Source organism: Sapajus apella, unplaced genomic scaffold, assembly GCF_009761245.1.
Source record: "Sapajus apella isolate SASKATOON/1434 unplaced genomic scaffold, GSC_monkey_1.0 scaffold44, whole genome shotgun sequence".
Taxonomy (NCBI): domain Eukaryota; kingdom Metazoa; phylum Chordata; class Mammalia; order Primates; family Cebidae; genus Sapajus; species Sapajus apella.
Genome location: NW_022436984.1, coordinates 4,172,756 through 4,188,935, shown reverse-complemented (window position 1 = coordinate 4,188,935; position 16,180 = coordinate 4,172,756). Strand labels below are relative to the sequence as shown.

Here is a 16,180-nt window from a genome sequence, read left to right as displayed (position 1 = left end):
ACAAAACTCTTTGGGTCCATGATATTTATTCGAATGGCAAACTCACCATGCCTCTGGGGCCCCTTTCCCCATACTTCGGGGTTAACGAGGCTAAGAACCTCTTCAGAATGGGGAGTTGGATATGCTCCCCTGGTTATATTACCACCAACCCTACAGAAATAAAAATAAAAATAACCATCAGAAACTACTATGAACACATTTATACACACAAACCACAAAACCTAGAAGAGACAGATAAATTCGGGGACACATACACCCTCCCAAGAGTGGGCCAGGAAGAAATCCCTGAACACATCAATAATAATCTCCAAAATTGAAACAGTGATAAACAGCCTACGAACCAAAAAAAGAAAAAAAAAGAAAAACCAGAACCAGACTGATTCACAGCGTAATTCTATCAGATGTACAAAGAAGAGTTGGTACCATTCCTACTCAAGCTATTTCAAAAAATTGAGGAAGACAGACTTCTCCCTAAGTCATTCTATGAGGCCAACATCATCCTGATAGCAAAACTTGGCAGAGACACAATAAGAAAAGAAAACTTCAGGCCAGTATCTTTGATGAACATTAATGCAAAAATTGTGAACAAAATAATAGCAAACTGAATCCAGCAGCACATCAAAAAGCTTATCTACTACAAGCAAGTAGGCTTTATCCTTGGGATGCAAGGTTGATGCAGCATACACAAATCAACAAACTGTGACTCATCCATAAATAGAACTAAAGACAAAAACCACATGACTATCTCAATGAATGCAGAAAAGGCGTTCGATAAAATTCAACACCCCGTTCATGTTGAAAACTCTCAATAAACTTGTCTTTGAAGGAACACACCTCAAAATAGTAAGAATCGTCTATGACAAACCCACAGCCAACATCATACTGAATGGGCAAAAGGTAAAGGCATTCCCCTTGATAACCGGCACAAAACAAAGATGCTCTCTCTCATCACTCAAATTCAACATAGTATTGGAAATCCTGGCAGAACAATCAGGCAAGAGAAAGAAATAAAGGGCATCCAAATAGAAAGAAAGTCAGTCAAACTATCCCTGTTTGCAGATGACATGATCCTATATCCAGAAAACCCCAAAGCCTTGGCCCCAAAACTCCTTAAGCTGATAAACAACTTTAGCAAAGTCTCAGGACACAAAAATCAATGTACAAAAATCACTAATATTCCTATACACCAACAGTCAAGCCAAAAGCCAAATCAGAAACACAATCCCATTCACAATTGCCACAAAAAGGATAAAATAACTAGAAATACAGCTAATCATTGAAGTGAAAAGATCTCTACAAGGAGAACTACAACAGTGCTCAAAGAAATCAGAGATGACACAAACAAGTGGAAAAACATTCCATGTTCGTGGACAGAAAGAATCAGTATCATTAAAATGGCCATACTACACAGAGTAATTTACAGATTCAGTGCTATTCCTATTAAACTACCAATGACATTCTTCATGGGACTAGAAAAATCAACTATTTTAAAAATCATATAGAACCAAAAAAGAGCCTAAACAGCCACAGCAACCCTAAGCAAAAAGAAAAAAGTTGGAAATTTCATGCTACCCAACTTAAAACTATATTACAGGGCTAGAGTAACCAAAACAGCATGGTACTGGTACACAAACAGACCAATGGAACAGAACAGAGAACCCAGAAATAAAGCAACACGCATACAACTGTCTGATCTTCAACAAAGCTGACAAAAACAAGCAATGGGGAAATGACTCCCTATTCAATAAATGGTGCTGGAAGAAGACTGAAACTGGACTCCATCCTTACACTATATACAAAAATCAACTCAAGATGGATTAGAGACTTAAATGTAAAACTACTCAAAACTATAAAAACCCAGAAGGCAATGCTATTCGGGACAAAAGAACTGGCAAAGATTTCGTGACAAAGATACCATAAGTAACTGCAACAAAAGTAAGACTTGACAAATGGGATTTCAGAAAACTAAAAACTTGCACAGCAAAAGAAATTATCAACAGAGTAAACAGACAACTGACAGAAAGGGAGAAAATTTTTGTAAACTATGCATCTGACAAAGGTCTAATATCCAACATCTATAAGGAACTTAAATTTACAAGGGAAAAAAAACCATTAAAACCATGGGCAAAAGACATGAATAGACACTTTGCAAAAGAAGACATACATGTGGCCAAGAAGCATATGAGAAAAAGCTCAACATCACTGATCATGAGAGAAATGAAAATCAAAACCACAATTAGATACCATCTCACACCAGTCAGAATGGATATTACTAAAAAGAAAAAATAACAGGTACTGGCGAGGTTGCAGAGAAAAATGAATGCTTATATGCTATTGGTGGCACTGTACGCTAGTTCAACCATTGTGTTAAACAGTGTGGCAATTCTGCAAAGACCTAAAAACAGAAATACCATTTAACCCTCCAATTCCATTACTGGATGTATAACCAAAGAAATATAAATTGTTCTCTCATAAAGTTATGTGCATGTATATGTTCATTGATGCTATTCATAATACCAAAAACAGGGAATCAGCCTAAATGCCCATCAGTGGTAGACTAGATAAAGAAAATGTGGTACAAATACATGAGCCATAAAAAAAAAAAAAAAAAAAAAAAAAAAATGAGATTACGTCCTTTGCAGGAACATGGATGGGGCTGGAGGCTGTTATCCTACGCAAACTAACATAGGAACAGAAAACCAAATACCACACGTTCTCACTTATAAGTGGGAGCTAAATGCTGAGAACACATTGACACACAGAGAGGAACAAAACACACTGGGGCCTACTGAAGGGTAGAGGGTGGGAGAGGATCAGGAACAATAACTAACAGGTACTAGGCTTAACATCTGGGTGACAAAATAATCTGTATAAGAAACTCCCATGACACAAGTTTACCTATATAACAAACTTGCACATGCAAACCTGAACTTAAAAAAACAATTTAATAAAAATTTTGAAAACACATCAATTAATACCTGTTAGAATTATTTTTTGTTATAATCTCTAATCCAATACTCTACTAGAAAAGCAGTCTATGAGAGTCAGTTGAAACAAATATATCAGACAACTTTACAATTTTTCCAAGACAACTATAAGTTGATTTTTATTCAAATGACAAAATCAAACACATTAAAGTGGACATGAATATCAAGTATTGGCTATATAGTACATACATATACAATAATAGTCATTACAAAATTATCATTAGCAATGAAAAATAGAAATATTTTGAAAGATAGATAAAATAATCAGAACCTGATTACTGAGATTATTCTTCAATTTGAAGGAATTTATGTTCACTATTTACGCATCACTCTTCTTGTAAGCTTCATAACCAGACACAAACTGATTTAGTTTTTTTAACATTAGTGAAATATCTGAGCTGATTAATTTCTTTTAAATCTATGGACACATGCTAATTTGCACAGCCTCATTCTGATGAACATGTCTGCATTTTCTTTCTAACTGCTGTTAAAGAGTTTACGTAAGCCTTTCTGGGCAATCTACAAGGATCCATGTACTTTTGTTTCGGAACTTAGTAACATAAACCATCCTGCCTGATGAAATGGTATGCTTCTTTATTTCCCCAATGAGAACGGTATTTGTTTTCCTTTTGAGTCCCAAAGGATAGAAGGCTCATGGCTAAATTTAACATTCAATTCCAAGATGAAAGATTATGGCTGTTACTATCTTTTCCTCCTCTTTCAATCTTTTATTTGTATTCTTAATAGCATTACCACATATGTCTTTTATTACAAAAAACTTTAAATCAGTTTAGAAAGCAGATTATTAATTAAAAATAGAATGTCACCATTAGTGACCTTACTCATCCTTACTTATTAATTTTAAAGCATTGTCTCTATTAAAGTATGGTTTTGAGAAACCACTAGAAATATTTAAGAATTTATGTTAAAAAATATTCCAAAGACTGAAAAGTATACTCCTTTAATAAGCAAATCATCAGAAGAAACAAACCTTAATCTGTTTGGAAAAAAGAGCAAACAGGAAAGGAATAAACTACACAGTTTCATTCTTTTGGAAACTGTATAAAAGAATAACACTTTCCTAGGAACAAAAAGAAGTTACAAGATAACAAGCTTTTTAGTTAGGGAGAACTTAGGAGAAATAAAAGCCCAGTAGAGCAATTCTGAGCAAACACAACAGGAGAGTTAAAAAGCAGAATGGGGCCAAACTTCAGTTATATCTACCCAAAATGAAGCAAGGAAGAGCTTTCAACCATTAATGGATTTCAATAAATAAGACTGATGATTCCCTCGGGGGAGTCTATTTTGAGAGTTCTTAAACCAGGATAAAGGTGATTAGGATTATCTCAAAATGACATTACTTATCTCTTATTACTTACCTCTTGAGGTTTACCGAAAGGTTTAGTGTGAATTAAATATTCACAGTTCTCTAAACCCTGATATAATTCTCTTGCTTAGAATTTAAGTTAATACGTAGAAAGAAGTAGAGTATATGCTGTATGATTCTACTTATCTAAAGTTCCAAAACAGATAAGCTACATTAAATGTTGTAAGTATGAATACTGGTTATCCTTGGGAGGTGTGCAGCAGGTATAGCAACTGAAAGGAGCACCACGGAGCTTTTAAGATTTTGGTAACATTGTTTCCTGAATTGGTTGCTGCTTACACAGGGTGCATTCACTTTATGAAAATTGAAATTTTTGATTTATGTACTGCTCTATATCTATGTTATAATACAACAATATTCACCCCAAAATGTTACATATATAAAATAATTTAACCTGGGTATTTTAGAAATAATTTAATTAGACACACATAGTTTATAGGAAGAAAATACAAATGGTCAATAGATGTACAAAGAAATGTTTAACTTCACTATTTTCAAGAAAATACAAATTAAAACATTAAAACTCCATTACCCTCTTCTGTAAATTGTATTAAAAAATAAATAAATGTCTACATTTTGCCTTTGATATTCTAAAAATCATTGTTGGTGTCCTTGCCTTCACAGCTGGAGGGAGTATCAAGTGGTATACCCAATTTAGAAGGCAAACTGATAAGTAGCTACTGCTATGCTGAATATCATTAATTCCCTCTTAACATTTACCCTAGAGAAATACTCAGCTAAATGTAAGATGTTTCACTACAGCATTGTCTGTAACAGAAAACAGAAACATTAATGTTTGCCGATGGGGAGAGAGCTAAATGAACTATAGTACATCCAAATACTATGCAACAATATGCAGCAGCTGGAAAGAATGCAGTCAAGCTGTATTTTCTAAATTGATCTGCTCTCCAAGATGTACTGCTAAGAGAAAATACAATACCATTTTTGGAAGGCAGGAAACCATACCCTCCCCCAAAAAACATAATGCCATATGGTTTACATAAATAATTATAAATGCAGAGAGATCTGTCTAGAAAAATATCTGCCAATAGTACATATGGTTTCCTTTATGGGATGGGACAGCTGTGAATGAGAATGGCGGTCAAAGGGAATTAAACCTTTCTGTAATGTTTTAAAAAAACATTTCCATTTCTTACTTATAGGGCAAAAAGGAAAGAAGGGAGAGAGAGGAAAAAAAAGGGGAGTAGTAGCTTAGGCATAGCCAAAGTAAGTCGCCTGTCAGTAACTGCTACTTTTTCCATGATCCCATAATCAAGGCAAAAATGATTAATGTTAAGGTAGAAATAACCCATATCTCCTAGGCAGATGATTGCCTACCATATATTAAGCTCAAAGTAAATTTTCACAGACAAATTAAAAAGACTGAAAACATAAATTGAGATAGGAATGATAAAAGTATCTTAGTAAACTAAAACTACATTGGTATCACCAAGGATCCTGAGCCTAATAAAACCATCACCTGGTTGACTGAGTAGCATTCACCTCTGTCCACTTGAAGTTTAAGCTTGTGTTTTGTTTCTCCCTTCATGAGACGCAGCCAGAAAAAAAATACGATAAAAGAATTGAGGAATGAAGGTATATAGACTGTCAGAAAGCAGGTTTACTGAAATTAAATCTACACAAAATATGAACCTATAAATATATATGTTACATGTAATATATGTGTAATATATATGTTATATGTGTAATGTTATATATGTATATATTATATGTAATATATGTTGTCTATGTGGTGCATGTTATATGTGATATATATTTATTAATGTATATTATATGTAATATATGTTGTATGTATGCTGTGTCTGCTGTATGGTATATGTGTGATATATGTTATATATGTATGTAGTGTATATTATATGTAGTATGTTGTATATATGTTGCATATGTTATAGATGTAATATGTTATATATGTTATATATACACAAATATATAAACACATACACACACACACACACACACACACACACACACACACACACAAAGTCCCTTAAGGATAAACAAAGTTCTAGCGGAAAACAGTTACTTTAAAAGTTACCAAAAACACAATGGTCATTTCTGACTATATTCATGTTTATGGTAGTGAAAAGCATACAGTTTTATAAAAAGAAAAAAGAATCTGTCTACATTTACAAAGTTATTTTAATCACTTCATTTAAACAGAAAATAAGCATCAGTCAGTCATTCCACAATCATTAAAAACTCATATTATTTGCACTATCAAATATTAACCATCTTTGGGCAAAGTACAAGGATAGTAACATGGAGTCTGTGCCCTCCTATGGGTATCACCTAGGTGGGGAAAGAACGAATTTCAATAAGGGAGAAAGGAAAGAAGATAAGAAAGCGTATATTAAACGCCAAGTTCATAAGAAAAGCATCAGGTGTGTGATAGTGAGTTCATAAAATCTTACAAGCCTAGATCTAGAATTAAAATCACTGAGCTTTAAACATCTTTCAGCATACCTACAAAGGACGTCAGGCGCTAGAAGGTTGAGGGCCCAGACTTGTTCACAGAAGCCAGTTGAGACAGAGTCAGGCTAAGTAAGACTTTGTATCTCCTGTGGCCAGCTGAGTGTTCTTTCCATTAGAAAGGGATCTTAGAAGACTAAGGAAAATCAACTGAAACACAGAAAAGAAATTAAGATACAAACAAGGCCTGAATCTTGAGGAAGGACAGTACTCAGTCAAGCGAGGACAAAATGCAAAGACATAAAGAAGCAGACTTCTTGACATTATTTTTTACAGTACACACTGCACAGTGATTGGTTTAGTCACAAGAAGTTTTTCCATGGTCTCAGATTTCTGTTGGGTTTTGTTTCTTCCAAATTGTTTCAAACAATATGAATTATCAGCAGCAAACTTATTAAAATATCACCAATTTTTTTCTGCTCAAATAGCAAGTACACTGTATTTCAACAATTTCCTGTTATTACACAAAGTTTCTTCACAAGATGTAAAAGTTAAAACCACATACACCCACACCAAGTGGAACTCTACTATGTGAAATCATTTCAGAATGATTAGGGTAACTCTAGTACACTCTACCTACCTGTTATTTAAGGGACTACTTTTCTTGTTCAAATTACTTATTATGGTCCTCAAAATGTTAAACATAGAGTTACAATATGATCCAGCAAGTCCAGTCCTAGATACATAAACCCAAATGAAATGAAAACATATGTCCCCACAAAAACAGGTATATGAATGTTCATAGTGAGATAAAAGACCTGCAGGACTTGTTTTCTGGTCACAACCCTGCTGACCAAAACAGGATCTGGCCCAGACAGGATGAAGTGAAAAAACAGGCAGGCATCCACAGATGGCAAGGAAAGCAATCCCTAGCTGCCCTCATTGCTCATTAGCATAAGATACTCCCACCAGCACCATGACAGTTTATAAATGCCATGGCAATGACCTGGAAGTTAGCAACCCCTTCCTTGGCAAGGGCTTAGAAATTACTGACCCTTTCCTAGAAAGTTCTAAATAACCCGCCTCTCAATTTGTATTAACCTGCCCCTTAATTTGCATGCAACTGAAAGTGGGTATAAATGAGTATAAATGCAACTACCAAGAGACCATACATTGCCTACTGTGGGCCCAATGCCTATGACTTAACCCTGTTCCACAAGGAACAGTACTGTTCAACAAATGACTGCTGTCACTGGCTCACCCTTAAATTCTTTCCTGGGTAAAGCCAAGAATCCTCCTGGGTTAAGCCCCAATTCTGGGGCTCACCTGTCCGGAATCAATAGCAGCACTATTCATAATAAAGGTGGAAATGACCCAAACAGCTTTCACTTGTTGAATGGATGAACAAAAGTAGTGTATCAGTAGATATTATACTAAAGAGAGAGAGAGAGAGAGAGAGAGAGAGAGAGAGGAGGTACTGATGGTATTGATACATGCTACCACATAGATGGACTTTGAAAACACTATTCTAAGTGAAAAAAGCCAGTCACTAATGGCCACATAGTATATGATTTCATTCACATGAAATGCCCAGACCAGACAAAGCTACAGTGGTTCCCTAGGGCTAGGGACAGTGGGATGTGAGGTGACTACTAGTTAGTACAAAGCTTATGGTAGGGGGAGGGGGGTGCGTCTAAAATTGGACAGTGGTGATGGTTGCACAGCTCTGTGAACAGTCTAAAAACCACTGACTTGTACAGTTTAAAGGAATGAATTGTATACGTGAATTATATTTCAAAACAGAAAAATAATGTTACTTAGCTGAGAGATTACCAAGCCATGAATAACTAATCAATTCTGCCCTGGAAGTCATCAATGCTGAAGGAAAACAGAAATTGTAAAGATACCTATCACCTTACAAATTAGAAACAAGAACAAATGCAAGCAAAGCCAGAGAGCAAAAGGGGACCAAAAACTAGAGAGTGAAATGACTGAACAAAAAAAGGACTAGATTGAAATACATCAAAATGTTACCAATGGCTATCCCTGTATAGTGAAACTATTGTTTTTTCCTCTCTCCCCTATTTTTATTTTCCAATTGTGTGCAACTAGTGTTATTTTTACATATTAACAAAAAATATCCCAGCAACATTTGTTCCAAAGAGAAAAATTATAAACTAGGATTTCTTACATTAAAGGACTGGATAAAGCTCATCTTTATGAGGGTAGCATTAGCTGCTAATATAAAGTATAAAATTTGAATTACACAATGTTAAAGAAACTGGTCCAATGTTTTTCATACATAAAAAAGTTGATATTCAGACATTAATCATCTTTTCCTAATATCAAATTATTGGCATTCATTGAAAAGCATAAAATGCCACTGTTTCAGGGGAGGGCATCTAACAAGTAATTTGACTGGACAAGGAATAAAATGCTTTCCTTCACGTTTCTTATTATAGTCAATTCTTTTTTCTTTTCTTTTTTTTTCTTGAGACAGAGTCTCACTCTGTCACCCAGGTTGGAGGGCAGTGGTGTGATCTTGGCTAACTGGAACCTCCACCTCTTGGGTTCAAGTGATCCTCCCACCTCAGCCTCCCAAGTAGCCAGGACCGCAGGTGTAAGCCACCATGACCAGCTAATTTTTTTTTTTTTTTTTTTTTTTGGTAGAGACAGGGTTTCACCATGTTGACCACCACACTCAGCCTACAATGAAATCTTTAAAACACAAACAGCTCATATTCTTTACAAAATCTATAGTTATGTCATTATCTTTAATAAAATACTTTTTTAAAGTTACAGACTAATGCACACTGAATGAACACACCGCCATTTTGTCAAGTAAAACAAAAACATCTGTTACTGAAGCACGGGGGGTTTGGTCTACGTCTCTGCTGCTCGAAGCACAGAAAGCCGGTCACTAAGATGAGTACTGCCAGAGGAAAAAGGCTTTAATTGGGTGCACAGCAAAGGAGATGGGAGATCAGTCTCAAATCCATATTCTTGCCAAACTAGAATCAGGAGTTTATAAGCAGGAAAGAAATATACCTACATGCCAAAACAAAACAAAACAAAACAAAAACAAAACCAGGAATTAGGGAGGGGTAAGGAAGAGGACTTGGTCAATAGGCAGTAGGTGGTCGAGTAAGGCAATCATGGTGGGTGAGGGGGTTGGTGTCTCACTGTCTAGATATGGTGATTTGGTAAGTTTCAGTTCCCTGATACTATCTGGGAGGCCTGATGGTTGGTTTACTGAAAAAGGAACTCAGATAAGACAACTGTAACTTTCTTGGGTTTTAAGCCTGAATGGGTCAATTTCTATGTTTATTCAAAAGAAACTATAAAATCAGTTCTATGGGACAATTGGGCTGATTTCACATCTGTCAGTCATAATATCTTTTAATAGATACAAGCAAAATGATGAAAATATTTAAATCAGTTTCCCTCTTACAATCTGTTCTTCACACAGCAAAGGATAGTTTACCCACAGTGATTCATAAAATGTATATTCAAGGGTGTAGCCTCCTAAAACTGTATGCTGTTATATATAAGTATTTTTCCACAGAGAAGATCCCTAACATTTTTCAGAGGGGTTTGTAAGTAAAAGGAGTTAAGGCACTATTGCTTTAGAAAAAGAATTCAACAGCAGTCTAAGATAGTCTTCTGCTGGAAACAAATTCTAGAGAAGTGCTTAACTCTCAAAAAACTATGTTGTATAATTTTCATTCATGAAACAAGCTTATCTAGGCAATGAGTAGAGCCACAGATAAAGCATATATGGTCATTATTCTACAAAATAACTCTAACTTGAGAAGTCAAAAAACCACGAAGTACTGAAGAAAAGGCAGAAACAGATTTATTACTTATGTATATATTACAGGTAAAATTATTTTGTTTATACTTATTGGCATTAGGTTTTGTTTTTTAAATACTTGAGATGTTTTCATGATTAATACCTCATCATATGAATGAAATCAAGTAAGTTTTGATTCAAAGCATTTCTGATTGAATTCTATCAACCATGGAATTCTGCGTGAATGTTACAAATGTTATTTTTTTTTTTACTTATTCTCAAGGACAATGGCTTTATATAAAAGTATATTTTGTACAAACAGTATCACAGTTAATTACTGAAACATCTGCTTGGCTATTAAAATGCTGAACCTTTTATTCTCTAGATTTACAAAAATCAAATTAAGTAACGTATAGAGAACGACCCCACAACTCTCTCTACGTATCTTAAAGTGTTTCATGTAGCACATTCTTACCATTAATAAATAAAAACCACAGATAATTAATGTGACTGCAAATAAATCTCACGAAGCCTTAAGAAAGGCAATTGATACTCAGAGGATTTTTAAAAATTATTTACAGCATATACAGATGAAACTCTTTGATGGACAAAAAGAGACTATTTTCAGAAGAGTATAATCATTAAAATATCATGGAAGCGATCTCTGAAAATCTGACCAATTTAAAAACCACATTGTCTATAAAATCATATATCATGGAAATTCAAAGTTCAAACAGGCTTTAGAGATAACTTAAGTCCACTGGCTAGCAAACTTCCGGGCCATGAAACCCTTTATCCAAAAATACCACCAAGAAGTCTCATATAAAATAAATAAAAACACAGCAGCTCTGAATCAGAGTCCAACCCTACTCCTCACCTCTGCCAGGACCTCTCCTCCCTACGAGTGTTAAAGAACATCATCTGAAATCAGTGGCCCAGGCAAACCCTTTCTATTCTAGATGAGGTAACAGAGATCAGATTTACTTTTGTTTTCCTTAATGCTAAGAAAATTTTTATCCAGACTGCCTGATGGTTTACATCTTATTTAATCTTCATTTAAAGTTAGTCACAAACACATAATTTTAGATATAGAAGCAGCCTTATGGCAGGCTTCCCACTCTCAGTCTGGTCTCTCCAGTCTACTCTGCCTATATTAAAATTGGTTGCATTAAAAATGAGTATTTTTTCAGGAATCATTAAAAGACATGGAAAAGAGAAATGCTATATAAAGAACTTTACATACAATATTCCAATTCTCACAATTCTATAAAGTAGTTAACCATACATCCATTTTACAGCTGCAGAAAGTGAGCTCAGAAACATTTAAACATGCCCATGAGAGAGGATAAAGAAACCAGTCAGGCAGGCAGTTGGAGTGGGTCTTGGTAAAATTTCTTCAAAGAAGCCTGAAAATCAAACTGCAGGCCCCTGATAGGAAAGAGACCATGTCCTTGAATGGAAATACTTACTCTGTGAACCCAAAACCCTTTTTGGACATATCTCTCTCTCCTTGGCATGCCTTAGTCTCTTACTTTTCACCTATTTGACATATGCCTACCTTTCTGTAATCAGCCACCAGCTAAGTCTTCATTTATGTAGGGTGAATCATCATTTCAACCCGATTGGTCTCAGGCCAAGCTTAAACTTCAGTCGCTGACTGGTCCCAGGTCAAGGTCCTGGGCCAAGCCTCCACCTCTGCCTCCAATTCTTTACACTATCGTATCTCTTTCTAAGTGGTGCTTTATCTAAAAGAGCCTCCAGACCAGTCAGCACATTCCTCATCTTTCCAGTGCATAAAATCCCCAGACTCAGCCTCACAGCTGGCAACCTTCTTTCAGAACCCCTCTCAGCTGCAGAGAACTTTTCTCTTTTGTTTATTAAACTTTTGCTCCAAACTCACCCTTGGTGTCCACACTCCTTTTCTTGGTCATGAGACAAAGAAGTATGGGTAACACCTCAGACAACAAGACTGCTTCACCTAGACTATATAACTGGCAAGCAGTGGAGTCAGGATTTAAACCTACATCCATTTAACTCCAAATCCTGAACTGTTTCCAATAAACAACTTCACATTTGTATAGCACAAATTCCAGGCTATGAAAGAAAGGAGGACTACATTGTGCAGGCAGAGAAAAATACCATATATCCTTCAAAATAGTATCAGTGACAGTTGTCTACTAATATGAATAACCTAAGTTATTGGCAACACTGAAAGGAGGTGGTGAAGAGTATGGCTGACAATGTATTCAAAAATAAGAAGAAATAAAGTAACAGGAAGACCAACAAAGCAAAGCTCAGTTTAAATTAATGAGGCCTAGATTATGAATGTAAAGAGTTTTAAAAATAACTATTCAGAGAATCAACAATGAGAAACCAAATCATTGCACTTAAGGAAAAGCATTAAGTCCCAAAATGAAAGAAAAAAATCTGTCAGAGGCTGCTACAAATGAGTAAATAACAATTTATTCATAAAAGAGTAGGCCAGGCACGGTGGCTCATGCCTGTAATCTCAGCACTTTGGGAGGCCGAGGTGGATAGATCATGAGGTTAAGAGATTGAAACCATCCTGGCCAACATGGTGAAACCCTGTCTCTACTAAAAATGCAAAAACTAGCCAGGCGTGGTGGCACGCGCCTGTGGTCCCAGCTACTTGGGAGGCTGAGGTGGAAGAATCACTTGAACCCAGGAGGTGGAGGTTGCAGTGAGCCAAGATTGCACCACTGCACTCCAGCCTGGCAACAGAGCAAGACTCCGTCTCAAAAAAAAAAGAGTAAAATGTTTTTTCAGATATTTACCAAAATGCCACAAAATAGTTATTAATGCAAAGTCTACCATTTTTAATAAAAACTCAGTTTTTCTCCAAAGGATTTTTATCCTTGATTACGTGGAACCCTGATAAAAAAAAGCAATTCAGTGTAAAGGCTAAAAAATATATAAAATTAAACTACTAGAATTCCACATAACTAATAATTACAAAAGCAACATTCTAGAAGTTATTGGAGGTAGCATTTCTCCAAGAAATTAAATCAGTTAGTGGGATAAAAGTAAAAAGGAACTTGAACTGGTACCAGGGTTACCTTGTATTGTGTTTACTTCAAGCACCCCTGGTTTATATCACAAAATGTTGAGTCTAGAGGATATACACAGGGCATCTTCCCTAAGTATCAGTTTTACTATATTTTGGAAATAATACTTTTACCTTCATACACAACCACATAAAGTAGATCATAAAAGTCTCATAAAACTTATAATCTAGCAGGGGAATCTAATTCTGAAATAATAGTGACATTGTAATAAAAGCTATGAAAGCTATAACAAGAGTTGTATGCTCTTCTAGGAAGGCCAGAAATAATAACAGTAGTACAGCTAAAGTAGAGAAGCTTTGGTTTGGGTTTTGTTTGTGGGTTTACTGGGGGCTGCCTGGGTGGAGACAGGGGCTTAAGAGAGGAGAGTGTGTATGGTATCCTGCATCCCTGGGCAGGTAGGTGTTTGTTAAGTTCAAGGAACTGAAATAAGATTTAGATGAGCATTTTTAATAATAAAAAAAAGGCCCATAATATCTTTATAACTCTAGAGAGGAAGGATGCTAGGCTTTTAGTTAACACTAATCCATTGCATATGCATATGACACATTACAAAGTTTACAAATCACTTTCCTTTATGCTCTTATTTGAACTTTGTGGCAACCTATAAGAAAGAAAAGGTAGGAATTTTACAGATGAAGAAATGATTTTGTTCCCTAAGATCATAATGCCAGATAATGGAAGCACTGGAGGTATCTCTGATCCTACTGAATGTCCTCCAGTTATCATACACATGTCCACATGTCCACTACCCATACAATACCCAGCAGAAAGACCCCAAGAAACTCCACTGAAAGGCCACTCTGTGCCAAGAGCAGAATCAGAGGCAAAAGGTACAGTGAGCTGGCACTATCCTATAGGATTCCCCCAACAAACTAATTCAGAAAGAAGGATCCTGATATGGTTTGGGTCTGTGTCCCAGCCAAATCTCATGTCAAACTGCAATCTCCAATGTTGGAAGAGGTGCCTGGTGGGAGGTGACTGGATCATGGAGGCAGATTCCCCCTTGCTATTCTCATAACGTGAGTAAATTCTCACAAGATTTTGTTGTTTATAAGCGTGTAGCACTTCCCCCCTTTCTCTCTCTTCCTCCTGCTCTGGCCATGTAAGACAATCCAGCTTCCCCTTTGCCTTCTGCCATGATTATAAGTTTCCTGAGGCCTCCCCAGCCACACTTCCTGTACAGCTTGTGGAACCATGAGCGAATTAAACCTCTTTTCTCTATGAATTACCAGTCTTAGGTAGTTCTTTATAGCAACGCAAGAACAGACGAATACAGACCCCAATATATTATCCGTATCTCCACAGCAAAGAAGCCAAGAATAATACATAACTACATACCTCATTAAAAAATAAAAAAACATTTTCATGTAATCTTTAGAAAAGTCATGAGGCAAAGAAGTCTTATACCTACTGACTGCTTAGACTTATACTCCAGGCCTCACACTCTACTAAAAACCACACCTATGTAATCCAACCAACGCCCTCTCCTCTGCCCTTTCACCTCCACCCTTACTTTCTTTACCTAGGAAATGAGAAGACTGGGGCTCTGTTAGTGGTTCTCAACAAAATGACACTACCCCACTAAGAGCATTTTGGAAACCTGTTGGTGCTTTATCTTTCTTCTTTGGGTTTTTTTTTTGTTTTTTTTGGTTTTTTTTTTAACCTTCTAGCATAATCGTACCTTCTACAGCATTTTAAATTATATTCCTTTTATTTTTCCTTTATATTGCAAGTAGAGAATATATGGATTCATATTATTTATGGGGGCAAAAATTTTCATTAGGAATTTCATTTCAGGACACTGAGAGTACTAGAAATATTTATTATGGGCCAGGCGCAATGGCTCACACCTGTAATCCCAGCACTTTGGGAGGCCAAGGTGGGTGGATCTCCTGAGGACGGGAGTTCAAAACCAGCCTGACCAACATGGAGAAACTCTATCTCTTCTAAAAATACAAAATGAGTGAGGCATGGTGGCACGTGCCCGTAATCCCAGCTACTCGGGGGTGGTGAGACAAGATTATGCCATTGCACTCCAGTCTGGGCAAGAAGAGCGAAACTCTATCTCAAAAAAAAAAAAAAAAAGAAATATGTATTATGAAAGGAGGGCTCTGAGTTAGAATTAAAAATTAATAGACTAGATGATCATGAAGGTTCTTTCCAGTTCTATAGTTTACTGATTTCATGAATATTTTTACCACAAATTATGAGAAAAAGAACACTGATAAAGAAAGTGTACATGATGATTTGTGGGCAAGAACAAAAAATTCTAAATCTGCTTCTGCACTTGATTAAATAATTAAATTTGTGGCAAAGTAATTACATCTTACTGCCTAAAATGTTATACATCAGAACACTGTGTACTTTACTTTTAAGAAAAGATTAAAATGTCAAAAGGAAAATCAATCTTATAGTAGGGACTTAAAAACACAAATTCAAAAGGAAGCTCTGGGATTGGTCAAGATTTGGTCCATATGTCCCAATGATCAATTTAAAA

General features: G+C 35.9%; 1 protein-coding gene across 9 annotated transcripts in view; it reads right to left on the bottom strand.

The window, feature by feature from the left end:
• The window catches only part of LCLAT1 (lysocardiolipin acyltransferase 1), a 187,595-nt gene that overhangs the window by 128,060 nt on the left and 43,355 nt on the right, over window positions 1–16,180 (bottom strand). For 2 of the 9 annotated variants that reach the window (XM_032239206.1, XM_032239210.1), the window contains one exon: window positions 47–150. The exons of the other annotated variants lie outside the window; for them this stretch is intronic. The gene's annotated coding sequence lies outside the window, so the exon portion shown is untranslated. The remainder of the gene's footprint in view (window positions 1–46; window positions 151–16,180) is intronic. 9 annotated transcript variants of the gene reach the window in all.